This window comes from Hippopotamus amphibius, chromosome 4 (assembly GCF_030028045.1).
Source record: "Hippopotamus amphibius kiboko isolate mHipAmp2 chromosome 4, mHipAmp2.hap2, whole genome shotgun sequence".
Taxonomy (NCBI): Eukaryota; Metazoa; Chordata; class Mammalia; order Artiodactyla; family Hippopotamidae; genus Hippopotamus; species Hippopotamus amphibius.
In genome coordinates, this window is record NC_080189.1 from 19,107,682 (window position 1) to 19,127,097 (window position 19,416).

The 19,416-nt window shown below is 41.0% G+C and overlaps 1 protein-coding gene across 7 annotated transcripts in view; it reads right to left on the minus strand.

The window, feature by feature from the left end:
* Positions 1–17,823, minus strand: part of CALD1 (caldesmon 1) — a 183,938-nt gene extending 166,115 nt beyond the window's left edge. For 2 of the 7 annotated variants that reach the window (XM_057732929.1, XM_057732927.1), the window contains exon 1: positions 12,877–13,045. The gene's annotated coding sequence lies outside the window, so the exon portion shown is untranslated. Of the gene's footprint in view, positions 1–12,876; positions 13,048–17,745 lie in introns of those variants that run through there. The other 5 variants (XM_057732924.1, XM_057732925.1, XM_057732923.1 and 2 more) reach the window with 5 other exon arrangements.
* Positions 17,824–19,416: the final 1,593 nt, after the last annotated feature.

A 19,416-nucleotide genomic window follows, 5' to 3' on the forward strand; every position in this document is an offset into this window, starting at 1 on the left:
TGTTCTAGTCTCTGAGCAGAGGTGCTAAATAAAGGACTCATTTGAGACCCATTGGATGGTGGTGGTAGTTGTGTAACATTTGATAATGGCAGTGGTGGTTGTGTGTGTGTGTGTGTGTGTGTGTGTGTTTCAAATATGCAGGAAATCTGTCCTGCATGTATTATGGCAGACAAACGTGGCCTCCTTGAGATACAGTCAAGATTGTACCAAAACAAAGGGAAGAAGAGGAACTCAAGTGGTGAGACAAGACCCCACGCAGAGGAGAGGAAAGACAAGAAGTGAGGAGGGGATAAGGGAAAATAGAAACTCACAATGACAAAAAGACACGAGGGTTCTTGGGGTGGAAATAAAAAGAAGAATCAGAACAGCGGTGTTTTTTTAAGATCCGAAACAGAGGGAGTTGTTGAGGTGAAGTGGGATCTTTGGGAGGCAGAAAACAACCATGTGTAGGATAACTGTCCAGCCCAAGTTACCCAAGATAGTCTCTGTTTAGAACTGTTATTTCAGGGAAATTATTAATAGCTCCTCCTTTCCCTCTCAAAAGTGTCCTGGCTTAGATAATAAATGATAGAATCACCCTCTCTATAGACCACTTCTGGCCTAAGACAAGGAGTAGCTGTAAGCAAGCCTGCAGCTGGGAAATGGACACCAAGAAAGCTTTAAGGGACGGTTTGAAGGGAAACAGTGGCTAAAGAAAAAAGGGAAAAAGGAGACCAGGTATAATGTGTGGACAATTTGTAACCGATTATGCCAAACAGATGACGTTAGGAAGGCCATTTAGAGGAAAAAGTGTATAAAAACTTAAGAACAGATGGGGAGTAGATAGAAGAAAACAAAGACAAAGGACAAATGATTCAGAGCACAAATATGTGTAGGCTCCTAATATTTTCCCCTCTCTTTGGGGGTTCGTGGTTATGATAGTTAAGTTATAAAAATGACTTAAAACGTCCATTCTGGCTTTCCACCCGGTGTAGGCACACACAAAGTCTCATCTGCTGTCGTCTCCCACCTGCTGCTCCAGAGCTCCTCACCTCCTCCTAGAGCTCTGCCTCCGAGCCTTGCAAGCTGCCTCAACCAAGCCTTCCCGCCAAGCTGCCTCTCCCACTCCTGATGGCCACATACCAGACTGTCTGCCACTGTGGTTTCACAGGCTTCCACAGATAGGCCACAGTATGTGAGGCTGCACTTCACCGCGTCATTTCAGAGACCTCTTTTAACTTTTTCCTGGATCAGAATTTTGTATGGCAAAAGGCAGAAAGTAAATGTCAAGGGCAAGTTCAAAAGGCCAAGAGATTTCTAGCTAAGCATTCCCTATACCCAGAGAGAAGAGGGAATACTACCAGCAAGTGGGTCTTTGGCATTTAGAGTTTCAGAAAATATGCCTTACAGATTTCTACCACTGTTTTGAGTTGGGGCATAATATGACTTGAATGGTGTCTCCCTCAAAATTCTTATGTTGAAGTCCCAACTCCTAGCACCTCAGAAGGTGACCTTTTTTGGAAATAGGGTCTTCACAGAGGCAATCAACTTACAATGAGCTCATTAGGGTGAGCCCTAATCCAGTATGACTGGTATCTTTATAAGAAGAAAAAATTTGTATACAGAGAGGATGGTATGTGAACATGATGACGGCCATCTATAAGCCAAGGGGAGAGGCCTGCAATAGATCCTTCCCTCACAGCCCTCAGAAGGAACCAACCCTGCTGACACTTGACGTTGGTCTTCCAGCCTCCAGAATTGTGAGAACAATAGGTTTCTGTTGTTTAAGACACCTAGCTTGTGGTACTTTGTTACAGCAGTCTGTCCTAGGAAACGAATATCCCAAATGTAGTCTGGTCAAAGATGGAAGTTACAAGAAGCTGACCAGACAAATTATAGCTTTTCCATTTCCCTAAAAAGACTAAGTAATGCTTCTCTGGGTTATCTGAAAGAGTGGGCACTCCCTGTGGCAAGCTGGAACTGGATGATCCTGAGGAAATAATTTCTACTGCTCATGCCTCAGTTTCTCCCTCCATGGAGCTGGCTATAGGGCCTGTGGTCTGAAATCCCCACTAGGACTGATTGGTAAGGTAAAGGGTGATCATAGAAATATTCTAAGTTTGGGGCAGGAAGATCAAACTTAAATTGTGGAGCCTTATTAATAACTACACTGAGAACGGCTGGCACGGCAAGCAGACCCTAGCTTCTTCAGTCAGTCACTGAAGTGGAGGACCTCTGACTTGATCCTCATAAAATCAGCTCTGTCTTGGCCTTTTGAGTATCTAAATTTGACATAATCAAACACCAAAACAGGTTTATGTGTTTGGACAAAGAGTTTAATCCTTCAGTACACAATTTCAAACTATCTCCCCTTGAGTTAGAGAAAAGGGTGTAACCTGCTTGTTAAACTATCTCTGCTATCCGAAAAAGAAAACACTTTTTTTTTTTAAAGCTGCTATAGGCCTAGATTCTCATTCTGTCGAACACTCACTTGAATAACCTCTTGAGTCAGTAGTGAAAGCAATGGTGTTTAGCCCCACTTCCTTATATGGCGGGGAAAGACAACGTGCTTGCCTACTTGAACTGCAGTGTGGCTCTCTGACAAATTATAATGATTGGTTATGGAAACCTCCTGTTCTGGTTTCCATCGCTCTCCCCAGGAAAGACACAGAACAGACAACTGTAGGGAAATGGAAAGGGTTGGAGTCACAGAACAGTGTTGAATCTAGCTCTGCTATTTGCCAGTTGTGTGACTTTGGGCAACTTATTTAATTTACTTTACTGCCCTGAGGTATTTACCTTCAACCGGAACAGTGCCTGGCACATAGCAAGTCTGCCAGCAAGGTAGTTGAAGGAGTTAGCTTACCTTCCCAACCATTTCTAACCTAAAAGTCTCGGGATAACTACCAATCATTCCATTTCTATTTGCTCTCCCTCCCAAGTTCAGTACTTTTTCCCCTAGATAAGTTTCAATCTTCTCCCCTCTCTCATTCTCTCTTCTTTCCTCTCTCGCTCCAGGTCTAAAACACTGAAAACTTACAAAACAACCCAGCCTCGGGAATAATAAAACCTTTTAGCCATACTAGATAAAGATGATTTAGAATATTAAAAGCAGCACAGATTCAATGAAAACTCTGCAGTTGAAAGGGATGGTGGAGGTTGTCTGCCTCTGCAGAGCACGGCTGTCCAAGCTCCAGAGACAGATCTCGTTAGAAAGTGCTTATGCTGACCTGTAACAGGGTTTCCTGTAACTGTATCTATTGGTCCTAGTCCTAATCCCTGGAGAACTGGACATGACTTCAGGTCATGGGGCTCCTTTTGCTGCATCTACATGATGGCCGTAGAGCGGGCAACTTGGGAGCCTGGGTGGCTAAGGGCGTGGGAGCTAGAAAGAGCCCCATGCCTACAGACAGGCCCCACAGGAAGCCACAGCAGATAGCTGACCATTTTTACCTTAGTGCCTATCATGTGCAAAGCGGTTTAGGGATGTTATTTCTAGTCCTTGTAACAACTACAAAATGGAGGACTAATTATCCCCCTTTTACAGGTGGAGAAACAGGCTAGAAAGTGGTTAATTTGATATTTAAACTCAAGTCTTCCTGATTTCAAAGTATGTTCTCAAATAAGTCACATCCCCAGAGCCGCACGCAAAATCAAATGGAGTAATTAGGCAGCACAGTGAGTACGTGGACTACGGAACGAGATGATCCAGGTCTGAACCCTGACTCTGCCACTGACTAGCTGTGTGATGGTAGATGTGTTACTTAGCCTGATGGTAACTCAGTTTCCTCATCTGTAAATCTGGCTGTCATGAAGATTATTTATTTGATTCACTAGTTGGCCTGTGTCAGGTGCTCTTGTAAGCATTCCATATTGATGCAATTAGAGAGGAATTAATGGATTCAAACGTGAATATTGGCTTCAGCTTTCTTATCAGGAAGAAATTATGGACATTCATTCCTTTACTCATTTAACTCACATATTGAGCACCCACTATAGGTGGGGCAAAGCACTTTTTTAGGCTCAAGTCACAGCACCTGAAAAACCCAGACAAAGTTTCTGACTTCATGGTGCTTATGTTCTAAGAGCATAGGAAATAATAAATGAGTAAACAAATAAATAGGCAGTCATAAGCATACATTATGAATATGCATGTAACTAAACAACAGAGGTAACCTGGTTGGCCCTCCAGGGTAGAGGCTAATTTTACCGACTTGATGCCTTAGGGTCAGTGGTGTGTTAGTAAAAGTTTGATAACAAGTCCTGGGGGTTGGCACGGGAGGGGAGTCTGATTTGTAGCATTTGCTACTTTTCAGGGTGTAAATACTTCCACCACGGTTGATCTCAAGCGCCCAACATGACACCAGTGAATGAAGTACTGGGAGAAGAAGTTCTCTTGCACAGCATTTGGTAGTATTTCCATCAGATGGATAAAATAGATGTAACTAACCTTGAGAGCATAGATAATAGTAAAACGTAAAATAATTAGGAAGGGATGAGTTTTGAGTATTATCATGGTTTTTGATATAATTTATTTCACTGAAAGTCTATATAATTTAATTTTTAACAATGACAATGAGTAACAACTAGTTCTCAAAATCTTAAAAATTTAACAGTTGGCTTTGGGGAGCTAGTGTGAGCTGGCTCCACACACCATGGTTTAGGGAGCATGGAGAAGGGAGACATTTCAGAGGAAAAGGAGACTGAGTCATTGTCATGTCATTATGCAGTCCTAATCTAATTCCTTTTTAGCTGCTCTTTTCCAGCAAGCTCTGGTTTCATGTACACAGTGGAAGCACTGCTCTGTAAACCAAATACCAGCGGTACAAATATAGCTACAATTCTGGCATTCTTATTGGACGAGTTTGCTTATGCAGAGATAGTTTTAGCTCTACAATCCTTAGTGAGTATAATTTATGTACTTGGTGCTCTGAATATGGTAGATTCTTCTGTGCAATACAGAGGATGTAATTCCCAACTGTTATGTAAGGGAAGACCCTAGAGAGGGATTTTCTGTCCTGCAAAAGCAAAGTATCCCCCCTTTCCATGAATCTGAGGCCTCTTGTCTCTTAGGGTTCACAGGCTTCTGAAATGGCCACCTAGGGAAGCATCTAAGGCCCCAGCCTCAGAGGAGATGGACGGTGGGAGTGGAGGAAGCTTCTCCCCTATTCCCAGGCAGGATTTGTACATTCCTTACCACAAAGTGGAGAACAGGGAAAAACATTTTCTGTTTTTCTTGGTAAGTTAAATATCTAAAGTAACCAATCTTCAAAACATCCTAAGGACAGAAATACTTAAAGAGGCAATTCTTCCTCAATTCACCCCTCCCCTGAAGCCTAAATTTCACTTAGTAATGGTGGCTGGAACAGGAAGTGGAAATACCATGAGAAATTTTATTCTTGCCACAATTTGAATGCTTTACAAAAGCAAACACTGGAAATCTCATCAGAAATCTTGACCTTGCAAGGCTGATAACTTTGCAGCCAAACCAAAAGAGTATTGGAAGCTGGAGGAATTTTCATATAAATATTCTAGCACTTCTGGAGAGACTCTTCAGTAAAACTGATTATTTGGAATAGACAGCTGTAACTTTTCATAAGAAATTATTTGAAAGTAAACAACTAGGCCTCTGAGGAATAAGTGACTCCATGCATCTACTGTAAGTTATTGTAAGCCTAAATGGACAGGACTGTTTCTGAGTCAGGGTGTTTTAGCAGAATCATCAGGGAGTTTTCACAGACTGGACCCCGTTCTAGCCCTACTGTATCAGAATCTCTGTGAATGGGTCTCAAGGATGTATGTTTTCAGAAAATCCTGCTGTTGACTCTGATTAAGATGCTGATTAAGATCTCCTGGATTATAGGCAAATCAGTCTGCATTGTACAATCCAAATCCGTAAACTGTTAAAAGTGGGGCGTTCGTGCTATCAGGAGAAGCAGTCTCGTATACTGAAAGGTTAACAGCATGGGGCTTAGGAGATGTGTGTACTGGAACTGCGTTTGCCACTAATTAACTGGGTGACCTTGGTCAAGTCACTTGGTTTGTTCTTTCATACAACAGATAACTTACTGAGCTTCTGTGATGTGCCAGGCTCTAGGTATGTATTAATGAAAACAAAATATCTCCTGCCCTTATGAATCTTACTGACATGAATCAAAGAAACCTACAAATATGTGTATAATTTTACTCAGTGTGGCTAAGCTTTGGTTTCTTATCTGGAAAATGAAAAATAGATTACTGGTTCATTTTTATTTTAAGAATTTCTTCTCAAGATCCCAAATTTGTTGCCCCAACCTTCCCACACACAATATAATTACATGTTTTAGGTCCACTGATTGAGAAAACACAATACCAAAAGCTACCATGAATTCAATAACTATTTAAATAAACATTTTTGTCATCATAATGCATCTATATAATTAGAAAAATAGCAGAACATGTTGTTTATTCAGTTTGTCAAAATCATTTGCTGCATATATGGACTCGTTTACCTCTTGTAATAACTTAGTGGCCTCCCAGGGATCCCAGGTTAGGAACCTACAGACTATATCAATTACATGAAATACATGGTACCTGGGTAGCAATGGCCCTTTTCTTCCACAACAGATGTCACTATCAATGACAGCATTTTTTGCCCACAGGGAGTTTAAACTCAGCCTCGGAATCCTTCTCAACACAGTATTCCAGATGGTCACTACCAATTGTTTAAAGCTGGCAAACAGATGAAAAATTATTGGCACTCCCTGGGCTAAACGACTCCCAAGGCCCTGCCCAGCTTTTAAAAATCTATGAATCTTATGTATTCAGTTCTGCTGTCTTGAGAAACACAAATGCCTTCTCTCCTCTCTACATAAAAGTTCTTCAAATGTTTGAAAGACATCCATGTGGTCCCTACATTTTCTCTCCTTTGGGATAAACAGCTCCAGATCCCTTATCTGTTCCTCATGTTCTGTTCTCTCGTCCCCCTATGGCCTCTGACGCTCACCCCTGGATGTGTATTTGCCAATACTTCCCTGAAGAACAGCCCAGAACCTCTCTCACTCCCCTTGATAGACAGTGAGGCATGTGTTCAGTGATGAAAGATTACATTGCAAACACTGCGGAGAACTGAAATATCCATTGATTGAGTATATACTAGCTTTTATGCATCAAACTTAAGTACTGTGATTTACATTGAGATGTAGCTGTTTTTATTTATTAACATTATAGGTCATTACATATTTAATTTTAAAGATTGCCTTTGTGGGGAGCCATATCACACCTATGAAATATGAAAATATGAAATATGAAAATAAGTGTTTTTCTTTAGAATCTTTCTAAAATGGATAATTCTTATCTTTTCAATTATCAGTGGTACAAGCCTCCAGGCCAGCTCCTTCAAGGTTGGTTCATCGGGCCATGCCAAAGTGATCATCAGGAACTGTATGACCTTGACAGTGGGTGTTTGCCTCTCTAGGAATTCAGTCACATCTAAATTCAAATGATATTTATTGACAGCTGTTGGATATTTCAGTTAATTTGCTTTCCATGCCTAACTTCCTCTTCTAACTAAAATTGCCCACTGGGCTTTATCTCCCCCAGGGGTGACTACTGCAGCCAGACACACTGGTAATTCATCCATAGGCAAGCTAGTAATCCTTGATGTTCCTCCGCTAAGAGATTTGCCAAAGAAAATAGTTATTAGCTGAACCAATCAGATTTCCTCCCTCAGAATTTAACCAGGAAGCACAAAAGGAATTTTCCAGTCTGCAGAACAACAAAAAGAAGCAGCCACATGTGCTGCAGCCGAGTTACATTCATGGCAGCACATAGAGCTCTGCTGAGATGCTTTCACCCACCTTGATTCCAGCCCCATTCTCTTTGGACTCTGGTCCTATCTTGGCTTCTATTCTTGGATTTCCTTGGGATTCCATCCCTTTATTATCCCACATGTATCTTATAATTCTGTCCCTTTACTCAAGCTGCTGAAGCTTAATAACATAAGGGTCTATTTGTTCCCAGCACTGTGACAAAAGCTCTCACATATGTCACCGTACCTGTCTGTACACTGCCTTGCTAAGCAAGCTTTTGGTTTTTAACCTCTGCCTGACTTCTGATTTTTGCTGTTTCTCTTTTTTCTTATCTGGCTGTAATTTGCATGTTACTCCATGGGTATATTTTATATCCATTCTGGCTTAGACCCTCCTGACCCCAGTGGAACTAAAGTCCTTGATACTTCTGGCCCTTGGGTCCCTTGTGGGGGTGAGGGGCTTGCCCTGGTCCTTCACCTCTTTAGCGCACAGGTGAAATCTGCCTAGTTCCCCAGCTTGAGATGAGGGAGAAGGAATGTCACAAGTGGGTGTAAAATCAACTAATTACATATTCCTACTTAATATGTCCATCTCCAAGTGAGATGACTTCCTTACAGTCAAGTGCTTTCATCCACATATTCACATAACAATGCTACAAGCCTCAGGAAATGATTATAAAGTAATTTATCTTCAAGTTAGCCATCAGTGGTGTATATATATATATATATTTTAAAAGAAAAGCCGTGTACTAAAATGAGTGCTTACCCCAAACACCCTATTCACTTAAAATATTACCCCAAATATTCATTTTCCTTCAACCATTCCCTCACTGCTATGTAGCAATGCTTTTATTAAGCTCTTAGCACACACTTAGCAGCAGCCACCACTGAATTCTCCAGCCCCTAAGCCCCCCACAGAAAACCGCTTCTCTGGGGATGATCTTCTTTTCTTTGAAATGGAGGCTGTGTGAAGTAATCTTCTTCTATATATGTGTGTATTTACGCCAACCTGTCTTCCTTCCAAAGAATCTGGGAAACAAGAAAGGACACCTCCTCTCATGTTCTGATCCCATCTACCCTTGATTCCAGTGGGGATCAAGACTTCACCTCACGCCCCACCCCAGCTCAAGGGCATCTCACAGGTCCGTCACAAAGGTGTATTCACAAAGGACCTTGAGGGGTCTGTGACAGCAACAACATTAACACAGGGAAGAACTGCTGACAGGGCAGCCCCCGGTCACCCCTTCCTTCTCCCCTCTGCTCATGACACTCTCCCGCCACCAGCCAGCTGTGAGTTAGGGGTGAGAAGCAGAGTGGCTCCTTACCACAAAAATTGCTCTACCATCGCCTGTGGCTGCTCTAAGGTTTCGCCCTCTGCCTAAAACCGTGAGGAGGATCTCCCCTATCTCAAGCGTATCTGGCCTTGACACTTCTGCTATCGGCTGGGCCTCATCCTAGAGTTGCAAATTGTCAGTGTTGGATCAGGAAAGCCCCCTGTTTGGACTGGGGGTGGAAGAACTGGAGAATCTGGTAGAGGTGGAGGCCCGGGGGAGGGAAGTTAGGGAAGCCACCCAGGCTCAGGTACAGGGGACCCAGCTGGGGGTTCTAAGGACCGAGGCAAGCAGAGATGAGAGGCCAGATCCACGGAGCAGTCTGGTCTCAACACCAACAGGAGCCACAGCCAGGTGCTCCTGATTCCCTCACCCTCCTTACAAGGCCCGGGCTTGACATGCTGGCATTAGTTCCACGCTTTTGGCTGGAGGCAGAGAAGCTGCCTCGTTTACTAAGGCCTTTCTGTTGTCAGCACCTTGTCATTGGTCTTCCATGCGACTGGATCTTCAGATTTCCTGGTTCCTGGCTGTGGCCTTACACCTTTGACGACCCCGTCTTATTCACCTCCTGATACTTGTGTCCTCCTAGTCTCTGATACCAGAGCCAAAATTTAGACGACACTGGGGTGGACCAGTATTCCCTAAACTCTGGGTTCAGGGTTTTAGAAAGAACTAGGATCTAGAAGGTATCACTCAAGGGTCTACAAATATGAGGAAGGAAGGAGCAGATAATTAGGGAAAATAGACAAGAAGTGGCAATACCAGCCAAAATAAGCATAATGGCCAGAGGACTCCAACTGCAGGCAGTGGAGTGTATAGCCTATAGAGAAGAGGGGGCAAACAGCTTCATCTCATTTACACATCTTAACCGCTGAGAGAGGTAGCAGAAGCATGAGAATGCCCATTCTCCACATGAGATCGAAGAGTTGATGGACTCCCCTCAAAGGTTTGGGCTTTTTAAATAGGGGAACCAGTGCTGGGGCTGACCTCTCTTGAGTGAAGCCAGAGCTACAAGTATCTCTTTAAATTAACCAACTACTCAGAACCTATAGGCATCTCTCTAATAACAAACTTGGATTAACTTGATGGATGAAGGACTTTTAGTAAGGAGTAAATGGTTCTATTTTTGGGCTTTGAGAGAATTTACCCAGAAAACTCTTTTTTAAAGTCAGAAAATTCTTTGGCAGCATCTTTCTAACCTCCTCCTTAGTCCTACCATGCTATTTGCATACCACTTCATCAGCATTTTCCCGTCTCCCACCACGGGGCCTCACCCACCACATTTCCGAGGCATGTGATAGACTGCAGGGAGATGGGTAACCAGCTAATCCCTCCTCATGCCCATGTCTAAGTCACTTTTTTGTCTTGCTAAAGAATGACTAACTAGTAAGCATCCTACCATGAAAATGACAAATGGAGACAACTACACGTGTTTTTAAGAAAAGGCCTACTAAGGTACATTTTACTTATCAGAACAGAAAATACGTAGGCTAGACTCAAGCTTTCCATGGCTGGACGCAGGACCACCCTTTACCATCTTCCCCAGAGCAGGAGATCCTCAGGCCAATCACAGGAACCAAACAGACTGGCTAATAGCCTCACTGTCAGGTCATAATTATATGTATCTCATTTAAGTCCTTTAAACTTCAGCTTGAACCTTCTCAACTTTAACGTAAGAATTATGTATTTATTTAAAGCCATCTTTTGATCTGAATTATTTAAATTGCACATTCTACTGGTTTTGAATAATGGAAACAACGCAGCATGTTACCTATGGATCAATTCATTGTACATTTCTTGTGTGTGCTGAGATCAACTTTTTATTAGTGACTTTTTTTCCCAGACTTTTGCCATTGTATTTCTCTTTATGAAATGATTTTAATAAAACGAAAATTTTTGCACTGCGGTTCCATTGTGCTCCGTTTCTCTTCCTATTTGGGGAGATGTGTTCTAGCTAATAGTTAACAAGCAGAAAGCAGCACAAAGAGTGGCCTAAGGTCCTACGTAAAGTAAAATATCCAAATCCCCTTGTTCCATCACTATGTAGAGTAGAACACTTAAAGCATTATTTTGAAAAAATGTGTTTTTGTGGTTGTTCAGGGGTGGGGAGCACACGAGGAGGATAGGAGAGAGTGATGGTAGCAAAGTTTGAACTTTCAGGGATTTGGAGAATTTGGTTTCAAAATGGAATTTATCCTCAAATCCCAAGATTATAGATTTCCTTCCAAATTGCATTCCCTACATGGTTTAGAGAACAGTTGAAAAAGAAATCGCTCTCCATATTTTGATTGACATTAAAAACACTGTGAAAATAGTTTGGAACTTGATCCCTTCGAGGGAAGGACAATAATCAAACTATAGCTTTCGCCTGCAGCCTTTCTTTCACACTTACTCAGAACTGTTCCAGGAAAAGAAATTCACAGGGAATTCTGTTCTCATATATCACTTCTAGAAGGAGAGGGAGGCATTCTCAAGAAAATTATCCTCAAATTTTTAAATACAAAGAGAAGATTATTTAATGAATCTCAATACAAAACCACCTCTATCCATGGAATAAAATCAAATTTAGTCAGTTATTTGGAGCTGGAAACCTTTAATATCTTTAAAAAAAGATCAGATTTGCCCTTCTTGCCACACACTACCTAGTCTTCACTTAAGTTCTAGACATCCATGTCTGGTTTTGCCAAACACATTAGAAGGATTTTACTATTTCAGTTTACAAGTCCATCTGCATAGCTCTATTAACAGAAGGGATCCATGAATACCAAGGACTTTGTTCTCACTCACTTTTTTTGACCATGTATTGCCACAGCACTAAAATTCCCCCACTCTTTACAATCAGCTCTTTCTAAAAGGAATTTCAGGCTACTACCAGCTAGCTGCCTTGTACTACTGTTTAAGATGCCCCAATATGTCTGACTATCTCGAAATGAAAGCCTGTTTCCTCCCTTTCCAGAACACACTTGCAACCTACACCTTTTTCAAATTCTCTAGTGACGCTCAGGCATACTTTCAAACAGAAAATAAGATTTAAGAAATAGTTTGGTCGGATAGTGAATGCAGTTTCTAAAAACACACCCACTAGCACATGCATTCTCTCATTATTAGGTTTTATAGGAAACAGATCATGAGAGGCATCTTCTGTCTCAGCAAATATCAGATCAGTTACATTAACCCAGCCGGTGCTAAATGCCAGTGCTCTTCCCCACCTCCCCCGCCCCCCCACGCCCCCGACCTTATTTCCTTGTAGCTCTAGAAGTCTAGTCTTAAACATTGGCAGCAGAATAAAATGTAAATGGCTTTGGTTAAAAATTATCACTTTTTGGCTTCTCATCAACCTAAAAAGTTATTGTTCTTTTTTAAAAGCAAAACCTCTTTAAATCTCTGATAATAAAAGATGCAGGAGAGACTGCTGGTGTGAGCAGACAGGCACAATACAGCTACTGACAGTGACCTATGGCTATCAGGTATAATCCCCATGGTACCCCTGAACAAAAGGCTATCTTATCAAAGTTGCCAGTGGTCCCTGAATATAAGTCTCTACATAATCTCTCCTCTCGTCCCAACTCTAAGAACAAAACTTGAAATCTCATCCTGTTTGTTTTCCGGGAACATCTGCAGGGCAGCAAAGCCCAGTCTGGCTCTGAGATTTTGCACGGTTTATTGGCTTTTACAATCTTGCATCTCCAGCTACCTTGGCCAGGAGTGTTGACTGAAACCCGGAGAAAGTCCCCACACTCTCTGGAGGAGATCAAAAGAAAGCTCTCTGTGCCTTACCTCGAAGGCTGAAACTTCTTCCCGGGGACTAAGTCGGAAAGGAAGGACTGATTTCTTTAAGCAGGAGCACAGCAAGAGGGCAGGCAGGCAAGCAGCCTAATACACACTGCTCTATTCAATAAAACTCCAGACCGCCCTTCCTTAGCCCCTCCCAGAAGTCCATGCTAAGTGAACACATATCCCCGATGTTTACAGTCGGCACCGGTGGTATGCATTGTCCTGTAGTTTTTCTAATAGGCAGCCAATGACGACACCCAGCCGAGGTGGATGCAGCCTGCCTGTGGAGATGCCTGTCATTCCCTAGGCATGCTCAGGAAATCACTCATCAGAAAAACCAAGACCTAAAAAGCTCTGAAACTGCGTGCAGGCTGCCAAAACCAGCCTGCTACATGCCCTTTTTTGGTTATCCTTAGCAGGGCCTCTGGAAGTGAATCCATTGTCAGGAACAATCATAAGAAATGTTAATCTTGGAGAAAGAGGCTGTCTTGTAGGACACAAATGGAACTTTAAAAAGAAAGCACGGTCCATGAAACTTAAACTTAACAGTCCGTAAGTTTCTTGGGGTGGGGGTGGGGAAGGCTTTTTAATTGAGGGATCCTTGATAGCGTATTTCTTTTAAAAGTAGGTGTACATACAAAATGAAGTTAAATTGTGTGTGTAATTTGAAAGCCTGAAATGGCTAGGACCCAGGTCTGATGTATAGGCTGAATTTTAACCTGAAAGAGGCACAGCCTCCTAAAATATGTCTACATGTGTTATAAAAACAACTAATAAAAAAAACTTAGGTCTTTTTTAGTAGGTAATGTTTGCCAGAATAAGTTTGCTGCCAGAAACTCAGCTAGGCAGGCTCCTATGGGCTTGGCTATCCTCATTGGTTTTCCACATCACCTTTCTCTCTCCCTCCCCCTCCCCTTGGTTTATTCAGATTTGGCAACAGAGAGCTATTGCTAGAAATTGCGCACAACAGAGAGGGTGTGAGGGGACCCAGCACCTGCTTTGGAGCTGGTGCAGACGGATGTATATGCCTACAGAGATGACACTGAAGTCACAGTGACTTCTTGAACGTACTCCAACCAACTCTTCCTTGGGTAGGATGTGTGTTATGAGAGGGTCAGAATTAGGAGACACTGAATTGAAATGAAATTAACTAGCCTATGTGTATATATACTCTGTGATCTTGTACTTCTCAATATAGAATTCACTCAATTAGTCGATCAGTGCTTAATTCAGCAACAAGAGACTGTGAGCACCTCCTATTTGCCAGGCTGGGGCTAGGTGCCCTACGTGCTCTGTCTCATTCATTATTGCTCTGTGTTTGGAGACTGTTTCATCACTGACCAAGAGGAGTTAAAATATTTTCCCTGGCTAATTACAAGTCCAGAAGCAAGGTCTTTTAAAATCTTAGGTTTTACTGTATAACCCTTTCCCTATTTATGAAGATCTGAATTAGAAATGATCCCTACTTAGGAAAAAGTCCCTGCCCTCTGTGCCTCACTCAGAAGACTTGGGAAGTGATTGATCCACATGGGTGGCTTCCTTTCTCAGCCCTGAAGCACTAACAAGTTATCCAGAGGCATCTAAATCAACTCTACACTCATCTTTTGGGAGGGAAGTCTACATGGGTGGCTTCCTTCCTCAGCTCTGAAGCACTAACTAGTTACCCAGAGGCATCTATATCAACCCTACACTCATCTTTTTTGGGGGAAGGCTACTCTGTCCCCTCTTCCCAACTGCTACTGCAGCACAGCCTAAAAAAAGCTACAGCAAAGGCTGCCAGGCGGAGGGAGAGGTGAGCTTCAGGCATCCCAAGTTAAAACTCAGAATGCCTTTCCCAGGGAAGCAGAATAAATAATGGCTTGTGGGAATAGGACAGTCAATGCTACATTTCAAATACACTGTGGCTCAACCAGGCATTTGTGGAATACCACTGTTTATAAAATTGTTCCTATGGGAAAATGTTTTCTGATCCCAAATAAATGATTTGGAAATAAACTTTGGGAACACAACCCATTTAGGCTGCTGGGGACAGGTTGTAAAGATAGAATAACACTTCATAGTCTGGTAAACTGCTGAGCTTGAAGACATTGTAGGGCAGACATCATTGAGTTCTGAGAACAGCTCAACTGGTGAAATCTGTGTGAAGATATGGCGTGTGTCCAGAGCTGTTTGGTGCCTGTGATCTCCAGGCAGTATGGCTGTTACTCAGTGAGGCCCGTTTTAATGTGCTGCTTTCCATGAGCACTGCTGATTATATTCTAAGCAGCATTCTCCCTGCTTGTTTGAGTAATACCTATTGGTTGAGCAGCATCCTGGCATAATTTGTCATCTATGAATAAAATAAGTACCAGCTTTCCAGAGGAAAGAAAAGTTGTGCTACAAATGGGGAAAATATTATCAGCAGGAAATATGAAAGGACACGCATTTTGCATGGTTTTTAGGAGATAAACGGCTAAATATTTTTGGATTATGTCTTTAGAAAAAAGACGTATGTTTCCCTAGATAAATTCTGAATATAGGGTTTTGTGGATGAGCAATCATTCAGCCTATTTTGTGCATTTGAAAATAGACTTATTGTGCAGGAACTATATAGTTGGAAGACTAATTTAACAAATTTCATGTGATATACACCATGATATAGAAAAATTCTTTTCTCATTGTCCTTTTACTTTTTTAAAAATAAGCAAGATTGAAAAAGAAAGAAAGGGAACAAAAAGAGAGAAAAGAGGTATATGTTGCCAATCTCTGCCATGGGAAACTTGAATAGTATTCAGTTTTTCCAGAAGGCATTTGTATACAACACTGAAAATATAGGATTTTCATAGGAAATTTCTGTGGAATATATTTCCCAATCGGCTCAGCCCAGATAAAGAACAGCTTGCTTAGCATAGGATATATCTACCTGGTCAAACCATAACAAATCTGAAAAGATGTTTGGAAACATCTGATGATTCGCTGTATCTTCCAACTGAGTATTTGCAATCATGTAGATCAGCAGTGAGCACTTTTATTTTGCTAGTGTGTCAATTTGGGAAAAGTAAAAGCAGGCCATACTTTTTCATTAAAATCACTTCATTGAGTTCCATGAAAAATATACATTCTTCAAGCTTAAAATATCTACTTTATTGAATTGAACAGATACTTCAAACATTTTAAAAGGCAGTAGAACAACCTGCCCCCCACCACACACACACATACGCACACACACATACCCCTTCTTTTACTCAAATGAAGTATGTCCAGAAACTCAACTTTATAAAACAATAAAATCAGACTGGTAGAACGTTGATGTCAAAATTGGACAACAAAAACAGTTAAAAGAAAAAAGAAAAGAAAAGAAAGGAAAAGAAAAGAAAGAAAAGAAACTTAGACCAAATGTACTTATGAATCTAGATGAAAAAATTAGCAGATTGAATCTAACAATGTAAAAAAAAAAAAAAAAGACAAAAGACAAGGCCAATGCTGTGATGGTCAAAATTTGAAAATCTATTGATACTTTATACACTATTAGCAATTTAAAAGTTTTAAAAAGAATAGAAAAAAGAAAAGAGAAAGATCATCTCAATAAATAAAAAATAATATTTGGTAAAATTAGTAATCACTTATAGAAAAAGACGGTCTTAAAAAACTAGCGACAGAATCTTTATAAACATGAGAGACATTTACCAGAAATATAGAGCAAACATCATGCTTAATGATGAAATTTAAAAGTATTCCCATTACAATCAGTGAAAAGACAAGAATGAATGCTATCTCTTCTACTATTAAAAAATGGGCTGGAAGTCCCAACCAAGACAAAGAAATAGAAAGCTAGAAATAGGAGCTGTTGGAATTAGAAAGAAAAACAAATGTCTTTATTTGCTATGATATGATTATCTATGTAGAAATATTAAGAGAATCATCAGATATATCAGAAATAATAAAAGAGTTTAGCAAGATTATTGGAATTAAGTTCAGTATGCAAAAATCCAGAGTTCCTGTAACCAGCCATCTTTAATTTTAAAATATAGTGGAAAAATATGCTATTCATATTAGTAACAAAAGTGTGCATTACCTGGGAATAAATGTAACAAAATATGTGCAAGAAAATTACAAAATTTTTATGTCCTGGATTTAAGGACATAAAAGGCCTGCCTAAATGGTGAAATATATCACTTTTATAAATGGGAAACCTCAAAATTATTAAGATGTAAGTTCTCCTCAAATTAACCTATACATTTATTACTCCAGCTAAAATCCCTAAATGATATATTTTGTAGAACGTGACAAAGCAATCCTAAAAGTCATATGTTAAAATAGAGATCTAAGAAAAAGTACTAATGTATTTACAGGGCAATTCCAATGAAGATAAGACAAATAGACCAATAGAATAAAGTAGGGAGCCTAGAAACAGTCCCAAGCATTTATGGAAACTTAAAATAATAGCGAAGGCATTACAGATCGGGGGGAAAATTGTGGACTATTCTATTCATGGTAAGGTTACAATCGATTATGTGAAAATAATAAAATTAGATTCAGAATTCCCACCCACACCAAAAGAAATTAGACTACATGAAAAGCAAAACTTGAAAATAATTAGGAAAAATTGTAGGAGAATATTTTTAAGATAGAGTATGGCAAGATTCTTAAATCATAAAAAACAGAACATATAAATGAAAAGACTGAAACATTTTGAGGATATGGTTAAGCTCCACAGATCAAATGCACAGCCCTCATTCATTTCTGTTCCTTCCCCAAACCTCACCAAAATAATAATAAAGAAATAAAAAGTCATAAATAAATCCTACAGGGCAAAGAGTACTGGAAAGGAGTCAACACAGTCCAATGTCAGCCAAATTCTGCAATATGGAAAATGGTTGGTAATTGACTTACCAGAGCTGAGAAACTGAACTCTGGCCCTGTAGAGCGGAAGGCTGATGGGCAAGAAAGAAGCCAATTCAAGCCTCAAAACCAGGAAAAACTCAGCATTTGGAAGCTCCAGGAATCTCTGAGGGGGAGGGATGGGGCAGAAAACAGGTTTGGTTGAAAATCTGAGTAAGGAACAGTTAGAAGCCCAGATACTCCTCTCCACCTCCCCACTACCCCCGCCCCCTGTCACCCGCCACTACCCCCCTCAACACACACACAGATACACACCCTTGCTCAACCAGACGGAAAATGAAAGTTTATTTTCTGAAGAGAAGTGCTGGCCTCAGAATGTCAGGCAAAGCAGTGGACAGAAAAGATGCCATGTGCTGAAAACAGACTTTGAAATGAAAGTCTGCTCAAGGAACACTGAGCCCCAACCCCTCACTCGGTGCAGGGCTCCAGGACACTCACAGTCAGGCTTGTACTCCACAGAGAGGAAACTGGGGGGTTCCACTCCAGGGAAACTGGCATGCCCACAGAAAAAAGATCCAAAGGCACAACGTTTGAGGTATCCCGGAAATGTCTGGCTAATCGCCCAAGGCCCTTTTGCAAACTGTGCACGGGAACTTTCAATCAGCTGTTTAGCATCTCACTCTTAAATACCAACATCAAGTTAAGGAAAGGCTCTGAAAGAGAGATTAGAACAACAGAAAAAAGAAACTCAGAGGACATAGAGGCAGGGTGAGAAACAGAAGAAAATGTCAAGAAAGCTGTAATTACCATATAATGTCAATATATATAATATATAACTTCAATAAAACTATAATTACCATTCTCAGAGAGATAAGAGAGAATATTGTAGCCACAAAACAAGAGAAATGTGCTGTAAAAAAGGTGTTTGCAGGAAACAGGAAAGGACTATTGTAAATGAAAAATAGGACAGAAATTCATAAAAATTCAAGAAATGGAGCATAAAGTTTAGAAAAATCTTCTAGAAAAGTAGAAGAAAAAGACAAGATGGAAAAGAGGAGAGAAAAGATAGAACATTAGAAAATCAATCAAATATTCGACATTCGAGTGTTCCAGAAAATTGTGGGAACGAAATTACGAAAGAAATAATACTTTAGGGACTTCCCTGGTGGTGCAGTGATTAAGAATCTGCCTGCCAATGCAGGGGACACAGGTTTAATCCCCCCTCGGGAAGATCCCACATGCTGCAGAGCGACTAAGCCCCTGTGCCACAACTACTGAGCCTGCAGTGAAGAGCCTACAAGCCACAACTACTGTGCCCACATGCTGCAACTACTGAAGCCTACTCGCCTAGAGCCTGTGCTCCGCACAAGAGAAACCATGGCAATGAGAAGCCCGTGCACCACAACGAAGAGTAGCCGCCACTCGCCACAACTAGAGAAAGCCTACGTGCAGCATCGAAGACCCAACGCAGCCAAAATAAATGGAATAAGAAAAAGAAATAATACGTTAAAATTTCCTCAAACTGAAGGGCAAAAGTTTCCAGATTCAAAGGGCCCACTGGGCATCCGGTACGATGAATGAAAACATATTTCATTCTGAAGTTATCAAGTTCTTGATGCTATATGCTTCAAAGGGGAAAAAAAGTTGGGGTTGAAACTAGAAACCGAGACACTTCGAAGACAAGGATCAGAAAAAATACATTGCAAACCCAAGAGGGGAAAG